We start from the raw sequence: 14,553 nt of genomic DNA, 5'->3' as shown, positions 1-14,553 counted from the left end.
GAATGAGGTGTCGAGAACAACCTATCATATCCCACCCTCACCTCTCCTCTGTACTCACTAGCCTTATTTACTTAATATCAGAAATGGGTTTCACAATTGCTCCTTGTATTAGCCCTGACCTTATGTCCTGCAGTCACATATTGTGAGGTCTAAGGTCATGCAGATATAAACATATCACCCTAACCTGGATAAGCCAATTCTGAGAGATGTTAAACAATGTTCATGTGAGCACATTTTTGTATGTCTGTTCATACACAAGCATGTATTCATACTTGTCATATATATGTGAGTATGTGTTTGTAGAAGTTGAAATCAGGTGCTGTCCTCAGTTGCTCTCTACTTTATTTATCAAGACCTGGTCTTTTCCTGAATCTGGAGCTCACTAATTCTAGCCAGCTTGACCTGGGGATCCCTTGAGTCTACTTCTCTATCATCATACCTGTACAAATGTTAAGTGATCCGAGCTCCAATTCTCACATCATGCCTTAATGAGCTGACCATCTTCCCAGCACTGAGCACACTTTTTACAAGATAAAATGAGAAATCCAAACCCTGAATCCACAGCTACTGCCTTTGTTGGGTTTTCAATGTTGCACACCTTCTACCTGCCATGCCCTGGTACAGGTTTTCCCCTCCTCTTGGGACTATTTTTTCACTGCAAAAATCTTTTGGTCTAAGTAAGCTCACAAAGCTTAAAATATTCATAATATGCTACATTTTAAAGCATGCAGAGAATAATGGTCTTTGTAAGGTGTATGACAACATGCCAAAGACTATGGATTTCCCTCCAGTATCAACAATCAGACAGGTTTTTCCTCTTCTGATGTTAGTATTCCTTGCTGGTGGGTTAGAGAAAGGAGTAGAGGGCAAGGTACTATGTGATTACCTTCTTGCTGAGACATGGGTAAAAAAGGACCTATGTTACACTAAGCATATTTCTAGGTACCAAGTACACATGAATGGACATAGAGGTTGCCACTGGCAGGGTGCTGATGCTGGCCTTCAAAAGATGTATCACCTAGAATATCAGGTGAGCATCATTCAGGTGATGGTCATTGTGCATGTCATCAAGCTAAGTTAATGTAAGGATCTTGAGGTAGGATTGTTCTGGTGGGGGATGGAGAGGAATACACACAAGGATGGGTTCCTTTATAAGAGAGGGAAAGAGACTACACAGAGATAAGGAAGGAATGGGAATGCAGGTAAGAGCCGAAATGGGAAGAGGTGCTATGGCTATGAGGCAAACTGCACTGTGTCCTGCAAGAAGCACGAGGAAGAACAGGAAGGAGGGCACCGGATCCTACACACCAGTGCTGTGCTTGCATCTCTCCTGCACCTCCCTCTTTTTCCCTGCACCGGCACCTTGAATGTGCATGACAACATCCTAGAAGTCGTAATGGAAGTGGAAGAGGAGAAGGCCCGCGTTGGGCATTTTCTCTCGCTGCTTCTCCCATGTGATTAGCTCTGTTCTGCCACAGCCTCCTAGCCATGATGAATGGAAAAGCCTCATTCTAAAATACATCTCTACTTCTTTAAGTTGTTTTCTTGAGTATTTTGTCACAGAAGCAACAACAGCGACTATTGGAGTGTTGGTCTCAGAAAAGCTGTGGTTGTGCAAAAGGGACAGCTATGTGGCTCCCGTGTCATCAGTTGGTTACATCTGGAGAGCAATGGGGCTTGGAGTTTCCATAGGTGCACAGAAAAAACAGGTCATACGTAAACTACTGGGCCCCCTCCACCATGGAGTGCAGGAGTCATTCCCTTTCCTGGTGATGAGAGAGAGCTGTGTTGACCATGCAAGGGCAAAGATTTTTCTAGTAATCAGGAGGCTCTGTGTGCTCACTAGTGAAAGAAAGCTAACATGTTACTTCATTTTCAGCCTGTTGTCATGGTGCACACCATTATTCCTGACACTCAGGAGGCAAAGGGAGGAGAATCTTTGCAATTTTGAGGTCAGCCAGAGCTAAACAGTGAGACTCTGTCTCAAAAAAGGAAAAAGATTTCCTTTTGAGACAAGGGTTCACATAGTGCAGGCTGGCCTCCAACTCAATATGTAGCCGAGGATGACACTGAAAATGCATTTCTTGAAATGGTCTGGAGACCATCTGGGAATATGAATCCCTTTTCCTTTTAAAGAAAGAAGCAGGCTGGCTCAGCAGTTAAGAGCATTTGCTACTTTGGCGTATGACTGGAGTTCAGTTCCCAGCACCCATGTAGCAGTTCATAGCTATCCTTACCTACACGGGATAGGGAATTCAGTTCACACATAGACATACAAGCAAACACGCATGTATATAAAATAAAAAAATAAATCTGAATTGACAGAAGAAAAAAATCGCAATCAAAAGTCCTGCTGTTCTGCCTGTCTGCAGAGATGGGGAGTCAAGGTTAATGGCAGGGTTAAGTTGTTTCTGTTCAGAGAAGAGAGAGAAAAGGGAAAAAGAGGGAAGCGATGAGGAGAGGAGAGGAAAGGGGAAGGGAAGGGAGGAGGGAGGAGTGGAAGAGAAGAGAGAAGAGGGAAGGAGAGAGGGAGGGAGGAGATAGGATGAGAGGGGAGGAAAGAGGAGGTGAGGGGAGGAGGGGAAGGAGAGGAGAATATCTCCCCATGTTCAGATTCTCTCAGGCATCTCCTCCCAGGCACTGCCCACTGATGTCCTTTGGTAGTACAGATCCCCTCCTCTGGCTGAGTCATTTCACTAGCCACTGTATCACAATCCAGGTCCATGGGCCAGATCTATTCAAACATCAGGCAAAATGATATACTGAGCAGTATCAGAACAGGTATTCATTGTTTAGGAGGCTTTTGGAGACATGGATTCTAACTGCGATGTTCAGATCCTGTGGAGATTCACTGTGGGTAGGTTACTGGATATCAAAAATGCTGCCTTTCTCAAAATCATCAGAAAGGTTGAGTATTAGCCCAGTGATACAGCTGCCCTGTGCACCAGCCTGTGGATGTCAAAGCTGAATGTGTTTCTCAAGAATCAGATGTGAAAATTGAGAATTTAAATTCTCCTTCCTCTCTTCTCTAATCTGTGTCCTGCTGAGTGGTTTTGGTTTCTTAGAGAAGGATCCTAGACTGTAAAGAGATGCTATGCTGGCTAGCTGTATGTCAACCTGAAATAGCTAATGTTCTTTTGAAGGTGAAAACCTCAAGTGAGAAGATATCCCCACTAGATCAGCTTGAGAGCAAGGCTCCAGTTCATTTTCCTGAATGAGGTTTGATGTTGGAGGGCCCTGACTATTGTGGATGGTACAACTCCAGGCTAGTGGTTCTCTGAAGGAGGGGACTGTGGGAGTCCAGCTCCAGCCTATTTCTACCTTTTATAGGGTTCTTAGGAGGAAGAGAGAGATGGATAAGTGATGTCAGGTAGAAAGAGAGACCTAGCTGACGTAAAGAAAGACAGAAACACAGGATAGCTTGGGGAGGGCCTGGGTCAATACCCAACAGCCTCATCATTTATTGAAAAGGGCTTTTTATAATGTGCCAAGGGGAGAAGCAAAAGACCTCCCCCTTGCAAGAGTAAAGAATACCATACACCCAAGTGTAGACCCTTCCAAACACCTGGAAAACATGCCTGTGGCCAAATCATCTCCTTATGCAGCCCTGCTGGGTAAAGCAAGCTCAAATTTTCTGACCCTGAGTAATTTCTCACTAGGAAGCCTCTGTGAGTTCCCACATGTGTGCTATAAGAAAATAGGCTGAGAAAGACAGCAAGAGGCACCCCTCATGGCTTCTGAATCAGCTCCTGCCTCCAGGTTCCTGCCCTGTTTGAGTTTCTGCCATGACTGTCATTGATGATGAATTGTGACATGGAAGTGTGAGTGAAATAAACCTTTTCCTCCCCAAATTGCTTTTGGTCAGGGTGTTTCACTCACTTAACTAAGACACACCCTGGTGGCCCTTCTATCCACTCAAAGGCCTACTGAGTTGTTTGTTTGTTTGTCTTTTTACAGCACCCTCATAATTGGTCCCCACACAGTGGGCTTTCAGTGAGTAGATTTTTTTTTTTTTTACCATGCAACGAACTCCTGAAAAGCCATTGCCACAGAAAAACCGGGATCTTAATCATGACCTTCAGCCAGTTTGGGCTGCCTTTATCATCTTTGCTCCCAACTCTAACTGACTGAAGAGATACCTTGAGTCCTGGACTCTTTATACCTTCTACATCCTTTATACACAGCTTTATTTGTGCCTATATGTTTTTAGAAAACCCTCCTGAGGGGTTGGGGGTGTAGCTCAATTGGTAGAATGCTTGCCTAGTACACAACACTGCATAAACAGAGTGTGGTGGTGTAGACCTGTAATCCCAGAACTCAGGAGCTGGATGGGGAGTACAAGGGACAGAAGTTCAGTGTTACATAGTTATGCAGCTGTCTGTGGAGTTTGAGGCAAGCCTAGGCAAATAACAAGACGAAGGAAGGGAGGGAGGGAGGGAGGGAGGGAAGGAGGAAGGGAAGGGGAGAGTAGGAAGGAAGGGAGGGAGGGAGGGAGGAAAGAAAGGAGGAGAAGGAAGGAGAAGGAAGGAGTGGGAGAGGAAGGAAAGAAGGAAGGAAAGAAGGAAGGAAGGAAGGAAGAGAAGGAAGGGAGAGAAGGAAGGGAGAGAAGAAAGGGAAAAAGAAATCTCCTGATTACAACTGTTTTTTAAAGAAATTATAAAGCTTTAGGGGGAATGAAGAGGAGGATATAGAAGAACAAATGTAATTACATATCTATGTGAAAGCACCACGATGAAACCCATCAATTTGTGTGTTACCTTATAAAGGGAGCTTAAGAGCTAGAGAGATGATTTAAGTTAAGAGTAGTTAAGAGCACTTACTGGTCTTGCAGAGGAGTAGAGTTCAGGTCCCAGCACCCACAAGGTAGTTCACAAACCACATTTAACTCCAGTTCCAGGGTGCTCTGATACCTACTTCTGGTCTCTATGGGATCCTGAGTCTGCATATGGTTCACATTAACTCATACAGGCACACACATATACAAATAAATTGTTTTAATATATAATTTATTTTTATTTTATGTTCATTGGTGTTTGTCCGCATGTATGTCTATGTGGTGATATTTTATTTGTGCACCCCAATAAAGCTTATCTGGGGATCAGGGGAAAAAGTCAGCCACTATGTTAAACATAGAGGTCAGGCAGTGGTAGCACACGCCCTTAATCCTAGCATTCGGGAGGCAGAGATCCATCTGGATCTCTGTGAGTTCAAGGCCGTACTGGAACGGAGCTGGCATGGTGGCACATGCCTTTAATCCCAGTACTAGTTAACCATAGAGGTCTGGAGGTCTATACAAACAGACAGGAAGTGATAGAGCTGGGAGGAAAGAAGAAGTGATGTAGCTGGGCAGAGAGAGGAAGTAAGATGCCGAGGACAGAAAGATACATAGGAGTGAGTATATGGGAAGTGGCTCTCTCTTTTGGGCTGAGGTTTCCTAGTGGTAAGAACTTGTGGCTTGGCTTGTTCTATTCCTCTGATCTCTCAGTTTTCACCCCAATATCTGGCTCCAAGGGTTTTTTTTTTTATTAATAAAACCGTTATCAATTCATCTTACATGTCTGTGTGAGGATGTCAGAAGTCCTGGAACTGTCCAGCTCTGTAGGTAACTGAGAGTATGCCTCTGAAAGCGTCTTGTCCCTGGACACTTTCAGACTCTCTTCCTCCTGGCTGGCATGGGAGGAGCAAGTTTCCACTATTACCCTCTCCTACCAGCGAGTCTTCAACATCACTGTGGTCCACAGCAAGAGGACAGAGCTGACACATACTAAAGCCTCTGAATCCAGGAACCGAAACATACCCACGTCCCTTAAGGCACTTCTCTCATTTATTTATCACGTCGATGAAAAAATTCTAACACAAAATAATAGTAGAGAGGCAGAGTGGTTGCTTTGACTACCTGATGGTAGGCATGGCTATAAAACCTTAGGAAATGGTGTGGGGAGGGATTTGGAAAAGTTTAGAGATGTGATTGAGAAAGCCCCCCAAAATGCTGCAAGTAGCGCTAAGCTGGAGATTATAGGGCAAATTCCAGAGACCAGACTGTTTATAGCAATAGAGACAGGAAAGAAAGTTCTCGTGAGGTTTTCAGTGGAGATAAGAACTGTTTGGGGTTAGACTGGAGGCTCCTTGTGTGATATTGTGGCAAAGAGATTGTTTCTATCTTGCCCATATTCTGGAACTTTGTTGGAGGTTAAATTTAAAGATGGTCACCTTATCTGATGGAAAAACTTTTAAACCAGGCCAAGCACTCAGGCTGTTATAACTGGATTACTGCTAGCTTCTGTTAGCTACACTTTTTTATTTATTTGTCTGTTTGTTTATTTTAGTTTTTTGAGACAGAGTTCATCTGTGTAACAATCCTGGAACTTGCTTTGTAGACCAGCTTGGCCTCAAACTCACTGAGATCCACCTGCCATTGCCTCCCAAGTGCTGGGATTAAAGGTGTGCACAACCACCACCCGGCCTTTTAGCTACATTTATAGTGAGAATTTGGAACAAAAAAAAAAGATAAAAACAGGATTTGAAGATAAAATGTGCAGATTGGTCAAAAAGTAGCTTATTGAAAATTGTGAACATAGAGAGTGTGGTTGTTAAAGAGAGTGGCATCATTAAAAATAAATTCAGTGTGGACAATGAGAATTGGTCAAATCCACATCACATGCTCCAGGGTGTAAACTCAAAACTCATCTGAAAGACTCACTCTTTAGAAGAGAGCATCACCAAGTGCCCTTCTCAGAACAGGCCACATAAAGTTTTCTCAGGGACAGGTAGCCATTTTCACCCACCAAGATGCTCAGACAACTACATTCATGGTCTCAGCCACTGTTGGTTCTGACAGCAGGCCTTGGCACCTTCCATAACTCATGCTTGTATACTTCAGTAGTTTCAGGGTTTGGGAGGCTTCATAGAAATTTCAAAGGGAATTCTGGGAGACTAGGTGATGTATGAGAGAATCGGACTCCCTGCGGGAAGCCCCCGAAAGGGTAATATCTGAAGGTATAATAGTAGAGCCTAGGCTGTAATGGAGGTCCAGAGAAGGTGGTGATGGCAGGGATGTGGAATGGTGACAGAAGAAAGGTCCAGCTGAAAACCAAAGCCACCCCAACAGAGGGCCTGGGAGAGCAGCTGCCAGCAAGGAGACAGAAACAGAGCTGCAGAAATCCATCAGAGTTCACATCACACCACCAGATGGCATAGATGCTGGACATGGAGCTACAGGATTTATCATTTGCCTGTGTTTCAGTCTTATTTTAAACCCATTTCTCCTTTCTTTACCTTCACTTCCTCCCTTTTGGAGTGAGAATGTTTGCATTATGCCATTGTATATCAGAATCGTAAATACTGATTTTAAAATCTTGTAGAAACTCAAGGCTAAGGATTTGGCCTGCATTTCAGAGATGGCTTTGTACATGAACTTTTGAATAGCTCTGGGACTACTAGGAAATTGGCCACTTTTGGAGGTTGTCTTGACGTATTTTACATTTTGAGATTACCACCATAAGCCTTTGGTACCTGAAGGGGAAAGGTTGTCTTTTTCATATGAAGTGTTCCCTCCACAAAAGTCATTGGGAAGGCTCAGTGCCCTGCTGGCAGATCTAGTCACTGAGAAGTGATTGGATCACAAGGGCTTTGATGGATGAATTCACCGATGGATTTAGAGTTTGATGACTTTACTGGGAGATGGTTGGAGGTGGCTCACTGAGCTTGTACCTTGAAGAGAACCCCGTTCTTAACCATCCAGTCCCTGTCTGCTTCCTGACCATCATGGGGTGAGCAGCTATACTCTGGCAAGTGTTCTTGCTGCTGTGATGCTTCGTTGCACCAAAGACCCACAACAATGGAGCAAGCAGACCATAGACTGAAACCTTTGAATCCAGGAGTCAGTCAAATAAATCCTTTCTCCCTTCACTTTCATCTTTCAGGTAGAAATCATTGCAATGAAAAAAATGAATAACTAACTAAGTGTCCTAGGCCACTCACCCCGCTGCCAGAAGCACTGAGTCTGTCTCCCGGGCTAAGGAACTGCACAGGCCATGGTAGCAATTTGAAAGAGAAGACCAAGTGAAAGTCAGCTCACAAGGAGCATCCACCACAACCCCAGGATGTCTCCTGCTATGTGGCCATGAAGTTGAGGTCCTCTGTCTGTCCCTGTTCTTACCTCCTCTGAAATGACCTCACCAGCTCTCCCTTGGCAAAGCCAGACATTCACCTTAAGATTCTGAGTATCTGAGCTTGAGTGGACATGGGTCCTCAGCTTATGCAGGATGGGTAAACTGAGGGCCAGGAAGGGTCAAGCATCTGAAACTGACAATGCCAAGACTGGGAAAATGGGATTGACTACTTGGGAGTATCAATATTTTCCCATATTAGTATTAATTAGATAAACAATGGTTGGATAGTGCATTTTAAAATCTATTTTTATTTTTATTATTTATTTATTTATTTATTTATTTATTTATTTATTTATTGTTTTTTTGAAATAGAGTTTCTCTGTGAAACTGCCCTGACTGTCCTAGGACTCTCTCTATATACCAGACTGGCCTCGAACTCACAGAGGTCTGCCTGCCTCTGCCTTCCAAGTGCTGGGATCGAAGGCATACACCACTACCAACAGGCTAAATTTTTATTTATATACATGAATTATTTGTATATCTTCTTGAGTTACGTGTGTGTCATATGAGTGTCAACAAAGGCCAAGCTGGAGTTACAGGAGGTTGTGAGTCACTCTTGTGGATTCTGGGAACCAAACCTGGGTCCTCTGCAGGAAGTGCTCTTTACCACTCTCCAGACCCCATGAATGGTACCTTCTAATCAGTAGGTTGGTGGAGCTGAAGTTTTAGAAGGTTTGTATTTTAGCATTAGTGCGTAGTGCTTTCTGGCCCCGTGTATCAAACACTCCTCTGACTCAGTCTCTTTGGGCCCAGCCATCAGTATGCAAAGACTGGGCAGTCAGTACACATCTTCTGCCCTGCTTGCCTTGGCCCACTGGATCAGCATGATTGCAATGGGAAGCCTCAAAACAGGATTTTAAAAATGATACCAGACAATTCCAGTATTAAGGGGGCTTTGGAGTGGGCATAGGTGCGATTAGCAGAATGGAGAAGCAGATGAAAGAGCAGACACAGGGGCTTAGGTGACACAATCTCAGCTCTCTGGGCATTCAGCTTCTGTGTCCAAGGTTCTTCGTAAAGAGTCTCAGTCTTCTGGCAACTAGCTACAATAAAGATGCCCGGTTCCAAACCAGAGGGGACTGAAATGGCCCAGGGGTGGCCCTGGGTATGGCTTGAAAAGTTTGAATTTCTAAAAATTAAACTCCAGGACAGTTTAACTCTAGCCAAAGGAAAGACCCCTACTCACCCTGACCTGGGCTCTGGGCCTGTGAACGGTCCAGCTTCACTCCCTGCTGGGTCACCCTGACATCTTTCATTCTCTCCAGAGCCTCAAGTTGGTCCTGGTTGGGAGTGTTCCACACAAGCCCCTCCTTTGTAGACTTCACAGGAACGGAGCAAGGGTGAGGCAGGTGAGGGATCCCTGAGTGCTGAAGCGAGGGTCCACTAGGACCCTCAGTCTTCAAGATAGGTGTTATTTTTAAATTTATTTTTCTGTAGATAAATAGTTTTGCCTGCATGTTTTCCACATCTGAAACCACTTCTTCTTTCGTGTTCTCCTGCGTGGTCCATCCTTCTCCGTACTCACAGGTTCAAAGGTCAGGGACTGGGTCTTCTTGTTTTCCAGTGTGTTCCCGGAGCCTGGAGAGGGTCTGAAGCTAAGCATGTGGTCAGTAAACATCTGCTGAGCCATCATTGGTTTTTTATCCTCTACAGTTTGCCCTCTACTGGCAACTCGGAATGCAGTGGGATTCCTAGTGGCTTTTGATGCGGGAGAATACACTTGAACACATTCATAGTTTGTGACTAAGAGAGAGCATCATGGCAACACTTCCAGCTGTAGAACGACTATGGATATTTCCACCACCAGGTGGCAGTAAGTGAACCTTGTGAGTCAGGGAGAAGGGAGGGGGGAAATTGCTCTCTAACGGGAAAATTTGGACATGTGTGTGCATGCAAGCAGTCATTCATCCAACCCACCCAACTACACATCTACTAGTTCATTTACCAATGTCTTCTTTTATGCAGTAATGTAGCTAGAGTTTTCCTGCCTGGCCCACAGTCAGGGCAAATCTCTTTCACCTGCCAGTCCCACAGCCTCTCAGACCCGACCAAGTAAACACAGAGACTTATGTTGCTTTCAAACTGTATGGCCATGGCAGGCTTCTTGCTAACTGTTCTTATAGCTTAAATTAATCCATTTCCTTTAATCTATACCTTGCCACATGGCTCGTGGCTTACCGGCATCTTCACAAGCTGTTTCTCATCGTGGCGGCTGGCAGTGTCTCTCTGACTCAGCCTTCCACTTCCCAGCTTTATTCTCCCCCTTGCCCCGCCTATACTTCCTGCCTAGCCAACGGCCAATCAGTGTTTTATTGATTAATTAGCAACACATTTGCCATACATCCCACAGCACAGTAACTTGTCTAAACTTCCATTTCCTCATGCATCAGTTTTTAAAAAGTAAAAATGATAGTTAAGATGATAGGGGTCTCTCCCAAACCACAGATGTGTCTGTAACAAGGACAGTGAAGGAAATTTAACAAAGCAGCCTCAGGGTGAGACACAGGTGACCAGTTCAGAGAGGTCACTGGGGGACATAGGAGAGGCTGAAGATAAGCAATGATAGGTTTCAAGCTGTATCTTCAAAGATCCCTCTGGTTCATGGAGAGGTGTAAAGTAGAGCTGTAACACCATTACTGGGATATAGAATGGAAAGGCCAGGCATAGTGGTCCCAGCAGAGTTAAATAAAATGCATGGGACTGGGATCCTTGTGGGACAGACTGGATAAGATGATGGCTGCAAGTGGGAAGGGGAGGAAAGGGGTGTGGAGGAAAGGGAGGGGAGGGGAAGGGGAGGGGAGGGGAAGTAGAGGGATGGGAAGGAAGGGCAGGGGAAGGAAGGGAAGGGAGGGGAGGAGAGAGGAGGGGAGGGGAGGGGAAGGAGAGAGGAGGGGAAAGAGATGGGAGGGAAGAGGTGGAAGAGGAAGGAGAGGGGAGGGAGGAGAGGGGAAGGGGAAGGAGGGGAATATGGGGAAATGAATAATTCATACCCACTACCCTGGAAGCTTTGCTTGGACATTGCTGTTCACTGTTAAACTGAGACTATGACATAGATGTGACTTTCAATTTTAATCTATTCACTATGGAAGGGTCTTCAACTATTGAGTGCTTTGACTCCATCCTGAAAGGACCTTGTGAGGGTGTAGTTGAGGTTATGCAGGTCTTGAGGTACCTCTTGCCCCATGCCCCCGGGATGCTTCTTACATAGACTGCCAAGCGCTGCACCTCCTCCATGGTAGATGATGCCTCTTTTAAAAGAAAAGAAAAAAGAAAATCTCATCACAGAAGTTGTAGTGTGACAGTGAGTCATATGGTAATTCCTTTAGTTCACACATCTTTACTTGCAAGTGCTCACTGCAATGAGTCATTGATCTGGTTTGAGGCCTCTGGTTTCTGCTACACTATGGATACTGGGCCCTCAATGGGACTCTTGGATATCCTATTGTTGTCCTGTGTCATGCAGATCCTGCAGCTTTGGGTCTGCAGGACCGGCCCCTACATATGCTCCAACAGATGTAGATGGGATGGATGTTGTGATGGACCAACTCATAGTCCCAGTTCTGGGCCTAGGTGGTTGCTGGGTTAGTCAACCAGTCAGCTCTCCCTCATCCTTACCACCAGGGTGAACTCTCCAGCACTGCCTCAGCTAGTTAATTAACTTTATGCAGCAATGAGCAAGGGGCAGGGCTGGTTCTCCTGCTCTCACATACTCTGGGCTGGCTTACTCACACTATACCACCAGGGCCAGCTCTACTGTACTGCCCAGACAGAGTGCAGGGCCCACTTCCCCAAGTCCTGCAGCTGGTGAGGGGCAGGGTCAGCTCTCTTGCCCATCATAGGTAGCGAGGGGTGAGGAGGGTGAGCATCTTTCCCTTGCCCTTGCCACCACACAATAGATGAGGGTGTGGGACCAGCTCTCCCTCTCTTGTGATCTCAGGGCAGGCTCACCCGAGCTCCTGCCAGCAGGGTCAGCTCTACTGTGCTGCCCAGGCAATGGTGAGGTGCTGGGCCAGCTCTTCTGTTCTCATGACCTCAGGGCCACCTTTCCCAACTGTCACAGGCCGTGAGGGGTGGGGGTTGGAGAGAGAATTTGGCTTTCTTAATGGTTCTTGCCACTTTCAAAATAATCCAGCATGTATTATTTCTGTGAATCATCAATTATGAAATTTTTGCCTGTTTTTTAATTACACTGGTCATTAGTGCAGTAGGAACTAGAAATGACTAATAGAGTCACCAAATATGTTGGTTTGGTTGAATTGACCTATTTGGGAAAAAATCATTTTTAGATTGTGTTGGGGAGATTCTGTAATTTGAAAATTTTCTTCTTCTTCTGTTTAAAACTATAAGAAGGGCTGAAGATAGGGTTCAGTGCCTGAAAGATTAACATACTCTTGTAGAGGACCCGTTTGGTTCCCAGCACCCCCATCAGGCAACTCCAACTTCAGCTCCACTGATGCAGGTATTATGCATGAACACACACACACACACACACACACACACACACACACACACAAAACACACACACACACACACACACACACACACACACACAAACGTGCATGCACCCAAACCCTTGAAAAATTAAATTTATAAAAAGGAAAGGAGAGAGAAAAACATCTATATCAGGTCATTCTACTATAATGTCAATATGTAATTGTATTGTTATACATAAAACAAAATGATTTTTAAAATAATAAAGAAAAGAAGAAACATATCAGCACAGTTTACTAATCCTTAGGTGTAGATCATACCTTTGAATATTCACAGCCACAGTAGGATATTGAAATGTGTCTCTTTTTCTTAATGCCCACTCTTAATTCTGACTATATACCTGTTGTTTAATAAACTCTGACTATATTTCATACTGACTCATCCTGAAATTTGTTTCTGTGATCTGAGGTAAGATCCTACTACATGTCAGTGGAATCTCTGGCAGGAACTCCTTAGGCTGCATAGATCACAACAACCAGCTTTATTTTATACCACCCCTGATATCCTTCTAGGGAGAGGGCTTCATCTGAGATCATTTGAAGCACTGCATTTTTCCTTGATCACCACTTTCCCTAAAGCATTTTCTATATTGCATTCTTATGTCAAATGGAATCATCATGGCTACTTAAGGAAACATCATGGTAAGGAATGATACACCAAGGCTTTAAGTCACTCTGATGTGACCATATGGAGTGATAATGCTCCCCTTGAGAGTCATGCATTATCTAACACAAACCCAAGAACAGGCATGGGGAATCTCCCTTTAAGTTGTAGTCCAAGAGACTTCCCAAACAATATTAGCTATTGCCAATACAAATATAAACAATATAACAGTATTTCCATTGTCTTTGGTTGTCGCCCAGAACTTGAAGGTAAGACCCTATTGCTGAAGACACCACAGGACTTGGAGAAATTGAGTTGGAAGTGACCTAGGAGCTTTCTCCCTGAGAATTAGCTCTCATGGTATCAGAACATGTTATGTCAACGGATGAAGGAGAAAAGCAATCAGTAGTCCTATCCAACTGTTAAAGCCTATGAATTGCAGCAATGACTGGACTGGCAAAATCTCTCCAATGGTGCAGTAGTGGTTCTTTTTTATTGTGGATAACCAACAACTGTCTAATTGGACTTAAGGCCCACTCAATAGGAGGGACTTCATGCTTGATGTAAACCTAGCCAGATCTCCATGGTTGGAGAGGTCATAGACCCTAGTGGAGAACCTACTACTGCTGCTTTCCTAAAAAAAAAAAAAAAAAAAAAAAAAAAAAAAAAAAAAAAAAAAAATGTAATTTCTCACTGTATTCTAAATACTTATCCTTCTACCTACAGTTAAATGTAGCTCTCATCCATCATTAAAAAAAAAACTTCTTGTAACGCACAGAGACCATTACAGGAAGCCACAACTGGTCAAAATTCCAAGCATAGGTGATTGTTGAATGTCCAGACCAAGTTGATACATCTACAACACAACCCCTAAATCTAAGATGCAGGGGAAATGTGGAAGGGTGGTGGTGGAAAGATTGTAAGAGACAGAGGATCAGGGTGTGTGCTAGACATGGTCTTCTAGGCACGACAGGGAAGCTGTACCCATGAAATCTCAACAATATGATAGCCTAAACAAGATCTACAACAGCAATTGACATGCCGATATGGGTGGGGTGGATTTCACAAGGCTCCACCTAGATAAAGAGCTACAGGCAATCAATGGCGGCTGAGAGGGAGGATCAGTTTTCTCTAGGGGCGAGACCTCTGACAGGTTACATGATCCCAAGTGGTCAGCCCTAAACACACGTACATGTGAGCAACACCAAAGGGACTCAGTAGAATGCATACACACACACACACACACACACACACACACACGCACACGCACACGCACACGCACACACAC

The sequence above is a fragment of the Peromyscus eremicus genome, chromosome 2 (genome assembly GCF_949786415.1).
Source record: "Peromyscus eremicus chromosome 2, PerEre_H2_v1, whole genome shotgun sequence".
Taxonomy (NCBI): domain Eukaryota; kingdom Metazoa; phylum Chordata; class Mammalia; order Rodentia; family Cricetidae; genus Peromyscus; species Peromyscus eremicus.
Note: the sequence above shows the minus strand (reverse complement) of the source record.